Source organism: Mustela erminea, chromosome 12, assembly GCF_009829155.1.
Source record: "Mustela erminea isolate mMusErm1 chromosome 12, mMusErm1.Pri, whole genome shotgun sequence".
NCBI lineage: Eukaryota > Metazoa > Chordata > Mammalia > Carnivora > Mustelidae > Mustela > Mustela erminea.
The window spans coordinates 66,810,663-66,824,863 of NC_045625.1; the positions used below are offsets into that span (position 1 = coordinate 66,810,663).

General features: G+C 38.3%; 1 protein-coding gene across 5 annotated transcripts in view; it reads right to left on the reverse strand.

Moving 5' to 3' along the window:
- Positions 1-14,201, reverse strand: part of NAA35 (N-alpha-acetyltransferase 35, NatC auxiliary subunit) — a 101,129-nt gene that overhangs the window by 65,870 nt on the left and 21,058 nt on the right. The gene's annotated exons all lie outside the window — the stretch shown is intronic.

The window sequence follows — 14,201 nt, forward strand, 5'->3', positions numbered from 1 at the left end:
CATATGCAAAATAAGGTAATGTTAATATCGGAAAGTAGTAATTCACACTTACAAAGTATTCTAGTGTTCACAAGTGAACAGTAAATACCCAGTAATTACCACATGATGATAAGTTTGCAAGATTTATAGAAGACTTTTACTTCAAAAATTATCAAAAGCTTGTTTATACACTGTTAGGCCACAAAACTGAAGCCTTCTCAAACAGAATTACTCAAAGAGATAGCAAAAGCATATTTCCACTTCAGCCTCAATGTAAAGAAAAAATTATTCATATATATAAGGATTCCCACCCTCAAAGTCATTAACAAATTAAGTAGTTCACTAGATTCATTTTAAAAACTGAATTTAATATCATTTGGCTGATTCAATTAAGTTACCAGCTCTACTAAAAGAATGTTTCTGATGAATTATAATTCTTATAAAAATGTGCACAGAAGGGGCTCAGTGGGTTAAGCCTCTGCCTTCACCTCAGGTAATGATTTCAGGGTCCTGGCATCAAGCTCTGCATCGGGCTCTATGCTCAGCAGGGAGCCTGCTTCCCCCTCTCTCTCTGCCTATCTCTCTGCCCACTTGTGATCTCTACCTGTCAAATAAACAAATAAAATCTTTTAAAAAATGTACATAGAAGCCTAATATACTGGAATAATAGGCATTTGCAGCAGTAGCCAGAGCTATGGCAACATTTCTGTGGATTCTTAACAAAAACATAACTGAGTACACAATCCATATCATGAACTGTATGTTATGAACAGAGGGAAAAAAAAAAAAAAACAAACAATGTCTCTGGGTTCAAAGAACTGTTGTTAGTGGTATAGGACTAACAGGATTGGGTCTTTTAAAAATCTCAGATTGTATTACAGAGCTATAAGCTTATCTCTAGGTAGAGTTTATACTCTATCCCTACTCAGATGCCAAACAGGATTCTCAGGTTTTACATGTCTAAAAAGGAACTCTCCCGGTGTTTACAGTGTTGCTAAATGGCACCTCCATTCATCCACAGTAACTCTGGCTGAAAACCTACACTTCAATTCCTCTAGTTTTTCTTTCTTCTTCTTCTTCTTCTTTTTTTTTTTTTAAGAGAGCAAGCAAGCGAGCAGGGGAGAAGGGAAAGAGAATTTCAAGCAGACTCCATGCCTAGTGTGGATTAAGCCCGATGCAGGGCTTAATCTTAAAACCCTGAGATCATGACCTCACCCCAAATCGAGTTGGACACTTAACCAAGTGACCCACCCTCCTCTCATTTTCTCCCGCCTTGTACCAAATCATCAGAAAACCCATTAAGTCCGACCTTCAATGTCTCACCTAAGCATAACTCCCACCTTTCACAGTTATCTCTATCCAGTGAAGTCACCACCCCCCTTCACTTCCACAGCTGCTTCCACACAGGTCGCCCCACCTTCCACACTTGTCCCTGCTACAATTTTTCACTGCCAGAAGCCAAAGAGGTTGTTTTAAAGTAACTCATTTCACATCACTTCCCACTTAAAACCTTGAGTTCCCTGCTCACAGGAAAATCCAAAACCCCACATGAACTGAGCCCCACCACCCGTTACCATGCAGATCTGGCCTCCCTCTTCAACCTCAATTCCTTGCACCTGCCATTCTTCTCCACATTCACTGCACTGCTGTTACGCAAGGATTCTTGTCATCCTTCGGACACATCAAAACATTCTCCTCTCAGGACCTCTGTACTTGCTGACCCCTCCCCACAAAGTTTCGTCCTAAAATTTCCAGAGTCTCATTCCTCCCTATATTCTAGCCTCTGTTCCGATGTCAATTTCTCATATGGAGGTTTGCCCTGTACATTCTAAAACAGCACCACCCTTCACCAACCTATATGCCCTCTCCCTGCTTCATTCTTCTTCACACAACACCTGACATTATGTGTTTACTGACACACTGACCCTCTCTCCCAAGGATGCAAAATCAATGACATCAAGGTTCTGTTGTATTCACTGCTTTATCTCCAGGGTTTAGAATTATACTCGGCACAAAGTACTGTTAAAAAAATATTTGTCGGGGTTTGGTATGTTGGGTGACTGACCCTTGCTCTCCAGCTCCTGAATTTAAGCCCCATGTTAAAAAATAAAAAGTAAAATGATTTAAAAAATAAAAATAAAAATATGTCAAGTGAATGATGACCTACTGTATGGCACAGCCATGCCTCGTCATCTTCCTAAGTAGATCAGTTGACTACAAGATACCTGGGGGAATGGTGGAGGAGACAGACTATGGCAAGCTGAAAAACACACACTTCATGTAAAGGAAGTCAGCCACTACTTATCCTGTTGAGTAATGAACGCAAGGCTAGTGTTATTCAGTACAAAAAAAATCTAACGTAAAATCCTCCAATTTTTAAATGTTACTAATTTTTTAAAAATTAAGTAAGACAACACTGTGAAGACAAAACACTTCAGTTAAGTCCAATCTATGCGTTGCTTTTCATAAGGCATCTAAGGAAATACATTTATGCGATAGATTATCACAGATCTGTGTTACACACAGTCACCTCAGTAACAAGAACTTAATCTCAGTCATTGGAGGACTGAAGCAGAGAAGTTATATAAACAGATGCTACCATTAAAAGATCATTCTTAAAACCCTGTAGATTTAACAAGGACAAAAGTCAAAGTCAAACCAAGGGAGACCAGCTACTGGACACCATCCAATAATGCAAGCAACTGGATTGAGATTATAACTGGAAATGATGAGAAGTTGTTGAAATCAAGATATATTGAAAAAGCAACACCAACATGATGTGCCAATGAAGTGAATGTGGGGTATAAGGCAAGCTGTGCAATCAAGGATCATTTTTAGGTGTCTGGTCTGAGGAACTGGTATATAATGGTACAATTTATTGAGATAGGGCAGAAATGGAGTACAATTTTAGTTAAGTTTATGATTTCTTTAGTTATCCAAGTGAAGATTTCAGGAAGGCACTTCTGTGACTCTGAAAGTTCCTTCCAGGGTAGGAATCAGGACTAGAGATATAAATTTGGGCTTCATAAGCACAGAGTTGGTATTAAAAGGTGCAAAACTAGAGGACATCCACTGAAGCAGAAGGTACAGAAGACCCCAGGAGTAGTCCCAGCTATGTAGAGAAGCAAGCCCAAGAAATGCGCTAACCAGTGAGGAAGAAAACCAGGAGACAGCTGTACCAGGAAAATGAGGAAAAGGAACTCTTTCAAAGAGAGGTCACTTGGGTCTAATGACACAAGTAGTTAGAGAGCGAGAGGTAAGAACAAAGGATTTAGCAAGATGGGTATTATTAAGGACCTTGTTAAGACCAGCTTCTGTGCAGCTGTACAGAAGAATGTCTAATAAGAGAGTGAGAAGAGATAAGAAAAATAAATATTAATTCAAGGCGTTTTTTGCATAGGATAGCAGAGAAACGACACTAGTGTAAGGAGCCAAAAGAATAATGTAGTAGGGAAGGAGACACTAATAATGCAATACAAAGAAGGGTTAATGATTGCAGCAGGCAAGAGGGGAGAGAATCTAGAACACAAGAGGCTGATCTTAGATTGTCAGGGTACTTGCACTGTCATAAGATAGAAGGCAGATGATGTGAGTACCAACACGGTTTAACACATGTGATTATGAGAAGATAGGGTACTTCGGCCCACATCTGATTCCATATAAAATTTCATTAAGGTACAATGTAAGCTGATAGAGAGGAGCATTGGCAATGGAGGTTTTGAGAAGTAAAAGATGTGGAGAAGTCACTGAGAGGCTGTTAAAGAAAGCTTACCACAGAAGGATAGGGCTGTCTCTAGTGCTAAATGCCCATCTGAGATTTGCAGTCCTAAAATTAAAGTGAGAATAGACACACAGATGTGGGTTTTCTCTAGCAGCCGTCTGCTGTTTGGGTGCAAGCAGCAAGTAGACAGATGGTTGGGGTTTTGCCATATAAGTGACACATTATGATGAGATGAGAGGGGCAAGGGAATTAAGGGTGCTTGAGAAAGAATGATTTCACCAGTGGACCATGGAAATGAGGACACCACAGAAGTAACAGAGAAAACTAAAGGAAAAGCATCTGGGAACTGGAAGTCCCTATGGAACTGAGGAGCGCTGGAGTTGGTAAATCAGAGTAAGGAAGCCAAAAAGTACGTGGTAGCCATCAAAGGGTTTTTTTTTTTTTTTTTTTGAAACCAAGAATTCGGAGGTATAGACTAGTAAGGAAAATTTTCTCCTCACTTATTCATTTCTGAACCATTTTCTTTCAGACCGCACAATGTGGGCTGGTATAGGCTAGATACCCAGGGCTACAATGGCAAAATACAATCACAGCCATTAGGGTGATGAAGACATCCTGAGAGAAAAAGCCCCATGTTCTTTATTATATTTTATAATGTCTTTACACTACTGCCAAGATATAACTGCAGAAAGTTATCAGGGGTATTTTATAAAACACAGCATTTAAAACATGTAGCCCACAAAGAAATCTGGAATAATAAAACATTTACAATCATAACTGTAGTAGAATACCCAATACCAGTACTAAATGTGATTCCAACCAAACCACGGATCTTAACTGTACTAATAATGTAATATTCTAATAAAGTAAAATTTTTTGAACCCCTTCTAAAACAACAATTACCAGTGTATATTGATTACAACTTATTACTGCTTTAAAAACTAATTTCACAGATAAAGTACTTTGCATAAAGATTTCCGGTGCTCCTGAAATGACCAGATTTTCAATCAAACCTGAGTACCTTCTGTAGACTAGATACTGAGTAACACAGTAAAGCTACAAGTAAGAGTAAAACATGCCCACAATGATTCAGATTAAGACTTCAAGCAAATTAAATGTCCACTAATTTACTGTAAATATACAATGGAATACAAATAATAACAGCTAACATTATTAAGTACTATGTGCCAGGCACTGTTCTAAACATTTTACTTGAATAACTTCATTAACTCTCAAAATAATGCTCTGAGGTGGAACTATTACAAACTATATTTTATAAATGAGGACACTGAGGCACAGAAACTTAAATTCCCAAACACTACAAAGCATATAAGTGACAGAGAAAGCACACACACTTAGGTGTTATCAATCCCCAGAGGCTGTTTTTAAAATTTTTATTTTGAAGAAATTTCAGAATACAAAAATAGTACAGAGAAGTTCCATATTCTTCCCAATATTCTTCAAATGATAATATTTTACCACATTTGCATTATCATTCTCTATACTTTTTCTTAAACATTTGAGACTAAGTTATAGACTGTGATGCCACCTTACCTCTAAATACTTCAGTGTGATTTCCCAAAACCATAAATCACTCTCTTACGTAACCATGGTTCAGTGATCAAATTTGGAAATTTGTGTCTCTTTAATGTGGAGCACTTCCTTGGTCCTTATCTTCCATGTCCTGACATTTTGGAATAGTACAGGCCGAAGTTATTTTTTAACAACTACATCCCTCAATATGGGATCGCCTTATGTTTCTCTAAGATTAAATCCACTTTCTGTTGTATTTAAGAGGAATACCACAGAAGTGATGTTTTGTTCTTTCATGGAGCACTGTATCTGGAAGCACAACGTTGAACCGTCCCGTTATTGGTGATATTAAGTCTGACCATTTAGCTAAGGTGGTATCTGTCATGTTTCTTCACTGTAAATGGATCATTTTCCTTAATTAATATTTTGTGGGAAGATACTTGGAGGCTAGGTACAAATCCTGTGCTTGTTATACTTCTGTTTAATAGTTTTAGCATCCTTTAATAATTCTTGCCAGAAATACTCAAAACCTGTACTCTTAACATGATGCTGTGCAGCCAATAAAAAACAATGAGGTAGTTCTCTACCCACAACATATTGGTATATAAAGAAATCTATTTCCTATTGTCTGTGGAAAAAAGTTGCAAATAGTTTACATAATTCCATGTTAAGTAAAATACATGTGTGTATATATATTACAGAAAATATTTGGTGAAATACACACCAAATGTATAAACATGTTTACTCTTCCCCAGGCAAACCAGAACTTTTATAATTTACTTATTTTTGTATTAAAACTATGTTTGGTTGCAAATACGAGGAAAATTCAACTACAGTGACTTAAGTGATGCATACTTACTTCTATCATGCCAAGTAACACAATATCGGAAGTAATCTTTCTGCTTCAACATCCTAAGCTCTGAGGCTGTTCTTAGATTTACATGTTTACAAAATGAAGCAGGATCTACCTCCAAACATCACATCCACGTTCAAAAAACGACAGAAGGGGTGGACCATACCATTATTACTCAAACTGGCATACCACTGAGAGTAAAAGGGGATGCTATTAATAACTATTCCAGGATAAATGGTGCCAAGAAGTACTGTTTCACACAAACCAGTGTGTAGGCACCAGTTATAACAGAAGAATATGTTAAGAAAGGCAAAGAAGAAAACTGAAGTCTGTATGGACAAGTCAGGAGACTGGGATCCAAGTCTAAAGGTAAGCAGGACTTTTCCCTAAAAAGGAGAGACGGCATAAGAGCCAGGAAGCACACCCTCAGTGTCCCTCCACCCTCACCCTGCACAGCAAAGCTATATATCCTGTCATTACAGGTGCAGAATCCACCCAGTAGCACTTGGGCCAATGCCTGGTACTAATTAAAGAAATAAATTAATTAAACAAATAAACAGAGATTATCAGTCAAGGATATTATTTTAAAAAGAGCCAGATAATATATATTTTACATTTTGCAAGCCAAGAGGTAAAATAGAGATATTATGTAGGTACTTGTATATTAAATGTAACTATTTATAACACAAAAAACAGGGGTTTCTGGGTGGCTCAGGCAGTTAAGTGTCTACCTTTAGCTCAGGTCATGATCCCCGGGTCAGGCTCCCTGCTCAGTGGGGAGTGTGCTTCTCCCTCTCCCTTTGCCCCCATTCCCCCGCCTTGTGCTCGTGCTCTCTCTGAAATGAATAAATAATCTTAAATTAAAAACTTGAAAAAAAAATTTTAAAAACACAAAAAACATTCTTAGCTCCAGGGCCATAAAAAACATAGACAACAGGCTGGGTAGGCCAGCAAGTTGTTGACTGCCAAACTTTGGTCCACAGGACTTCCTGAGGGTTTAGATGTGAGGTATGAGACAAAGAGAAGAATCAAGGATGACTCCAAAGTTTCTGTTCTGCCCAACAAGAAGAACAGAGCTCCATTTGCTGAGATTTGAGAAGACTACAGAAGGAGGAAGTTGGGAGGGAAGGGGAAAACCAGCATGTGAAGTCTGAGATAGGCAGGTGGAAATGTAGAATAGGAAGTAGCACATGTGAGTCTGAGATTTAGGGAAGTCTATAAAGTTTAAGCTGAAGATACTAACTTGGGATTCACTAGCAGAGACAGAATTTAAGTCTACGGAACTGTATGAGCTCATCAGGGGAATGAAACAGAGAAGAGGTGTAAAGATGGGGCCTGAGCCACACCAGTGCTTAGAACTATGCTGACCCATTTGGCCATCGCACAGCCAATTAAACAGTGAGCACCTGAAATGTGGATAGTTCAAACTGAGATGTGCTATAAGTATAACATATATAACATGCTTAGAATACTTGCTACAAAAAAACCCCCATAGTTTTACATCTCATTAATTTTTATTTAAATTCAAGTTACTTAACATATAGTGTATTATTAGTTTCAGGGTAGAGTTCAGTGATTCATCAGTTGCATATAACACCCAGTGCTCATGACATTAAGTGCCCTACTTAAGGCACCCAAATACCCCAGGCCCCCACCCACTTTCTCTCCAGCAACCCTTTGCTGCCTATAGTTAAGAATCTCTTGGGGCACCTAGTGGCTCAGTGAATTAAGCATCTGACTCTTGATTTCAGCTCAGGTCACGATCTTGGGATCCTGAGATCACGCCCCACATTGGGTTCTGTGCTCAGTGTGGCATCTGCTTCTTGCCCTCTCTCTTCCCCTCCCCCCTGCTTGCATGCACTCTCTAAATGAATAAATCTTTTTAAAAAAAAAAAAAGAGTCTCTTATGGTTTGCCCGTTTTTATCTTATTTTATTTTTCCTTTCCTCTTCCTTTGTTCATCTATTTTGTTTCTTAAGTTCAACATATGAGTGAAATATGCTATTTGTCTTTCTGTCTTTCTCTCAGCATAATATACTCCAGTTGCATTCACATCGTTGCAAACGGCAAGATTTCCTTCTTTTAGATGGCTGAGTAATATTCCACATGTATATGTGTGTGTTTGTGTGTGTGTGTATCACATCCTTTTTTTTTTTTTAGTTAATTTTTAATCTTTTTTTTTAAGATTTTATTTATTTATTTGACAGAGAGAGAGAGATCACAAGTAGGCAGAGATTCAGGCAGAGAGAGGAAAAGCAGGCTCCCCGCTGAGCAGAGAGCCCAATGTGGGGCTCGATCCCAGGACACTGAGATCATGACCTGAGCCGAAGGCAGCAGCTTAATCCACTGAGCCACCCAGGTGCCCCTATCACATCTTCTTTATCCATTCATCCATCAGTGGACATCTGAGCTCTTTGCATTTTTTGGCAATTCTCATTAATATTTTATAAAAGATTATATATTGAAATATTATTTTAGATATATTGGGCTAAATAAAATGTTACAAAAATTTCAGTCATAGGCTACTAGAACATTTTAAATGATGTATATGGCTTGCATTCTATATCCATTGGATAGTGTTGGCTATCCAACTAAGAATAGAGATTGAGATGACAATAGAGATAAAATAGAGAATGAAATACAATAGTGAATGAGATGACAAACAAGAACCACCAGTGGGGCAGGAAAACAGGGAAAAAGAACACCTTAAAAGTCAAGAAAATAATCTGTTTCAAGTATGGACTCCATGTCAAAAATCTGATGACCAATAAAGTTTAAGACCAAATATTAACCAATGGGTTTAGCAACACTAAGGTCTAAGATGACCATGACAATAAAGTTTTGGCGGAACACCATTCAAAGCCTGACTGGAGTGGATTTAGGAGAGAATGGAAACCTTTTAAGGATTATTGCTGAAAAGAACTGCATAATATGGGGGCAGAAGCTAAAGTTCTGTTATGCCAGGAAACAGTATTTTTAAGATTGAGGAAGAAAAGCCATGTTAACATGCTGATGGGAATGATCCAGTAGAGGGACATATTCATGATGCAAGGGACAGAGCAGAGGATTGCTAGAGGAATATTTTTTAATAAGACAGGGTACGGAATCCAATGCACAAGCAGAAGAGATCACCCTTGGATGAAAGATTCATCTAGACAGATAAAAGGGCCAAAGAACATAGGGCACTTGTGCAGGCAGGTGAGATTACTTCCACTTATTTAGTGCAGTAGGAAGGTAGGTTTGCTTCCAGTGAGGATGGTACAAGTGTTAGAAGTCTAAGAGGGAGAATGACCTAGGAAGAAGCATTCATGGCCAATCTGAAGTTAGTGGTGATGAACTGAAAGTAGGACCAATCAGTGTAAATGTATTTTTCTCTAGTTACACTGAGATGTGTAAGTATAAAGACACGGTAGATAGAGGGCTAGACTCAACTAGAATTGATGTACAGTAAGGCATGAGAGTAAGACAGCTTCAAGTACAGGAAAGGGAGTAACTGTCATGAAGGAAGATGGATTTTTAGGTCAAAGATAGTCAAAAGGATACTGACAGTAAGAAAGTGATATAATAAACTGGAGTCCAAGTAGGGGTGAACTGCAGAAATCAGAACATAGGCAATATATAAACAGATGGTGGTCTGAGAATAGGATACTTCAAACTGAGATCAGAAAAGGGTTGTAATGACCAAATCTAAAGTGTAATCATTAGAAAGAAAAATCCTAAAAGTTTCCAAAGAGAAAACATGTGTCACATATAAAGGATCAGGATGGCAACACTAAAAATAAGAGTCAGTGGAGTAATGCCTATGTAATTCTGAGAAAAATGATTTTCCAACCTAAAAATCTATTACAACAAAACTTTTAATCAAGTGTGAGGGTAGGAAAGACATTTTCAGACATCTAAGTTCTCAGAAAAACAATTGCAATTCCAACCCTGTCTCTCCCCATGGAACTGGAAATACTATACCACACAAAGTAATAAACTAAGAAAATAGGCATGAAATCCAGACAGCTACAACAAAAAAATTTTTTTGAAAGGGAAATGGAATTCCCAGGAGAATAGAACCAGGGATCACAGCTGTACAGTGTAACACCTAGAAGAGAACTGATCCAGCCTGACGCTAGAGAACAAAGGAGCTAAGAAGAATTTAAAAAAATACATGGGGCGCCTGGGTGGCTCAGTGGGTTGAACTGCTGCCTTCGGCTCAGGTCATGATCTCAGGGTCCTGGGATCAAGTCCCGCATCGGGCTCTCTGCTCAGCGGGGAGCCTGCTTCCCTCTCTTTCTCTCTCTCTGCCTGCCTCTCTGTCTACTTGTGATCTCTCTCAGTCAAATAAATAAATAAATAAATCTTTAAAAAAATACATAAACTGATAGACTATCTGATGGTGTTTTATAATAATGGGAAGGGAAGAATCAAGGAGAAGTACACAGAAAACTAAGCAAACCAAAAAGAAGCAGTTATCATCTCCAAGAAAAATAAAAATCTATACGAGAAAAGAAATGTATGCTTATACCACTCGGGCTCATTTGTCATTAGTATTTATACAATCACTATAACATCAACACTGAATAACGACTTAACCAAAACTGGATTACTATTGGTAAGTAAGAGGGGTTAATATGTGAATGTCAGTTATATGCTAAAAATGTGCTGATATACCCCAGTTAAAATTGTTAAAACTGTATAATATTGTATAAAATTAACTGTATAGAATTGCTTACATCTAGAAATTAGAATATAAGTCTATTATCCAGAAATATGGAGGGGTGCCTGGGTGGCTCAGTCATTAAGTGTCTCCCTTCGGCTCAGGTCATGATCCCGGGGTCCTGGGATGGAGCTAAGCAGGGAGCCTGCTTCTCCCTCTCCCACTACCCCTGCTTCTGTTCCCTTTCTTGCTGTTAGGTGATAGGAAGGAAGGAAGGGGCGCCTGGGTGGCTCAGTGGGTTAAAGCCTCTGCCTTCGGCTCAGGTCATGATCCCAGGGTCCTGGGATCGAGGCCCGCATCAGGCTGTCTGCTTGGCTGGGAGCCTGCTTCCCTTCCTCTTTCTCTGCCTGTCTCTCTGTCTACCTGTGATCTCTGTCTGTCAAATAAATAAATAAAAATCTTTAGATAACCCTGTAGATACCATTGCAAGATGTAGAATGCAAGATGACCAGTGGTTTGATGGGGGAACAGTGGTTCCCATTTTGTACAGGTCTACAGGATATTATATTAAGACAGACACATGTCTCCAGTTCAGGAGTAAAATCGAGCAAAGACACATTTGAAGGCAAAATAAACCAGCACCTAGGAACTTCGGTTACTTCCAGAAGCAGCCATTTCAAAGAAATGATCTGTTTATTACACTTCATTCTTACTTATTCATTACCAGGTCTCTTAAGGACTATTCAATAGGCAACCAATTCTTTTTCTAATTATAAGACCAAGACAAACTTACCAGGAAAAACCTGAAAAGTTTACAGAAACAAGAAAGCACAATTTTTCCAGCCCAAGAACTTTATATTTCTTTCCAGTCTTCTTTATCACATAGTTGGTTATACTGTGTGCTGCTTTCCTAACCCTTCGAAGTATACAGTCTCTCATGATTTTTTTTTTAGAAGATTTTACTTGAGAGACGTGCACAGAAGCATGGAGGAGTGACAGAGAGAGAGGGAGAAACAGGCTCCCCAATAAGCAAGGACACCTTCTTGGGGCTCGATCCCAGGACCCTACCTAAGATCATTAGTGAGCCAAAGGCAGACACTTAACTAAGCCACTCAGGTGCCTCCACTCTCCCATGATTTTAGGCACGTTTTCACTATCATTCTATATAATAAATTATGTGTAATAAATTATCCATAATTTAATTCAAGCAAACCCTAATGGTGGCATTTTGGTTGATGCCAACTTTCACTATTAAAAACTGATTAAAGTGTTTTTGCATAAAGTATCCACATTTAAGGCTGAATTCTAAAGATGAATTAATTAGTTCCAGCTGTGCTAATGCATACTGCCACTAATAACAACCAAATGATAACTTACTGCATACCAATACTGAATATTCTCACTTAAAAATATATTTGGTAGATGAGAAGTGATTTTAACTGTATTTCTTGGATGACACGGAGACTAAAGTTTTAAATGCTACTGTTATTTATTACCCTCCTCCAAGAGTAAGCTGCTTATTTTACTGCCCAGTTACTCACTTGGACTTCAGTGTTATGCTTTATTTGAATGAGATCTTAACAAATACATATAATTTTTGTTATCTAAATTTTTCCAAAAATTTTTCTATCAGCTTTTTCCTATTGGTCTTTTCCTTTATGAGCTCTCCCATTTGTTACGTCCTTCATCCAGAGAATATGCAGAATTTCAATTGTAATTATTTACATTACAAAAATTTTATTTTCATTCCCTTTTAAAACAAACTCATCAAGGCACATAATAAAAACTCTAACAGCACACACAAATCTATCCCAAGTTTCAAGATTCCAGTTATCTTATGTATGAAGATTTAGCTACTCCCCATTTTTAAAAAGAAACCTATACATTTCTTTTTTTTTTTTTTTAAGATTTTATTTATTTATTTGACAGAGAGAGATCACAAGTGGGCAGAGAGGCAAGCAGAGAGAGAGAGGAGGAAGCAGGCTCCCTGCTGAGCAGAGAGCCCAATGCGGAACTCGATCCCAGGACCCTGAGATCATGACCCGAGCCGAAGGCAGCAGCTTAACCCACTGAGCCACCCAGGCGCCCCGAAACCTATACATTTCTATACCTAACTTATTTTACTTTATTTTGGAGGTCTAATCTTACTTCCACACAAGACTACCTCCTTCTTTGTAAAGGGTGCGTAATACTCCACTGTATGAAGGTAGCTTCATTTAACAAGTCTATGTTGGACGTTAAGGTAGTTTCTAGACTTTCATTACTACAAACAAAACTACAATTAATGTCCTTGTACATAAGTCTTTGTACACAGCACAGATCTATTTGTAGAATAAATCCCTAAAAGTGAATCTGCTGAGTTAAGTCATATACACTTTAACTTACGTTATTACCAACTGCTCTTTGAAACAGTTAAGTGAGTTTGTAATACCATAAAAATGTCTGAGTCTTGCTTACAGTGGAAACCTGAGCCCTAATAAACATGGAGGGCATGCTAATGTGAGAAAATAATCATTTTGCAGCCATCACAGTGAAGATTAGTCCAACCAAGAATCCATGGATGCTAAATATAGGGAAAGATTTTAATGAGCAGGATATTTGTATGATCTTAAAGAGTTTCCCTATGGCAGGCTTACTACACACCAGGGGAGAAAACAATAACCATAGAGTAATCAGAAAACATCTTGGAACAATATAATATCACCACTGAGTGGGTGTATGCCTTACCTGTGACACCAGAAGGAGGACACAATATCACTTATATCATACTCCTACCAGGACCGCATAATCTAATTTAGCCACGAGGAAAAACACACAAGCTTCAGTGAGGAAGACTCTTAAAAAGACAAACTAGGAAAGGCCTACATTCTCCAAAAACATCCATGACCTGGAGACAAAGAAAGGCTGAGGAACTGTTATAGATTAAAGGATACTAAAGAGACAGGCAACTAAATGCAGGACATGATCCTAGACTGGATCCCAAACCGTAGGGGGAAAAAAACACTAAAAAGGATATTGGTAGGTCACCTAACAGGAACAGAATATGGAGAGTGGACTGTTACTACAGATTCACTGAGGTTGAGAACTGTACTGCAGTTGTGTATTTTAAGTACCCTTTTTCTTAGGAGATGCACACTGAGAAGTGTTTGTGGGGAGAAGGTGATAATGTATGCAACTTACCCTCTGCTGGTTCAAGAAAACAACATACATGAGAGAGAAATTGAGAAAGTAAATGGGACAATGGATTAATAGAGCTGAATCAAGGTAAGGGATATAGGCTGTTCTTTGTGCTCACTATAACTTGTTAATTTGAAATTAAAGATTAAAAAGAGCGAGGCAACGACTATTCATCTCTCACACACATAGCCCATGTGAATGCCCGTTTCTCACCTTCATCAATATGTACATTATACAAAATTGCTCATCTTTGCCAATAATGGGTAAAAAATGGTATCTCAGTTTTAATCTGCA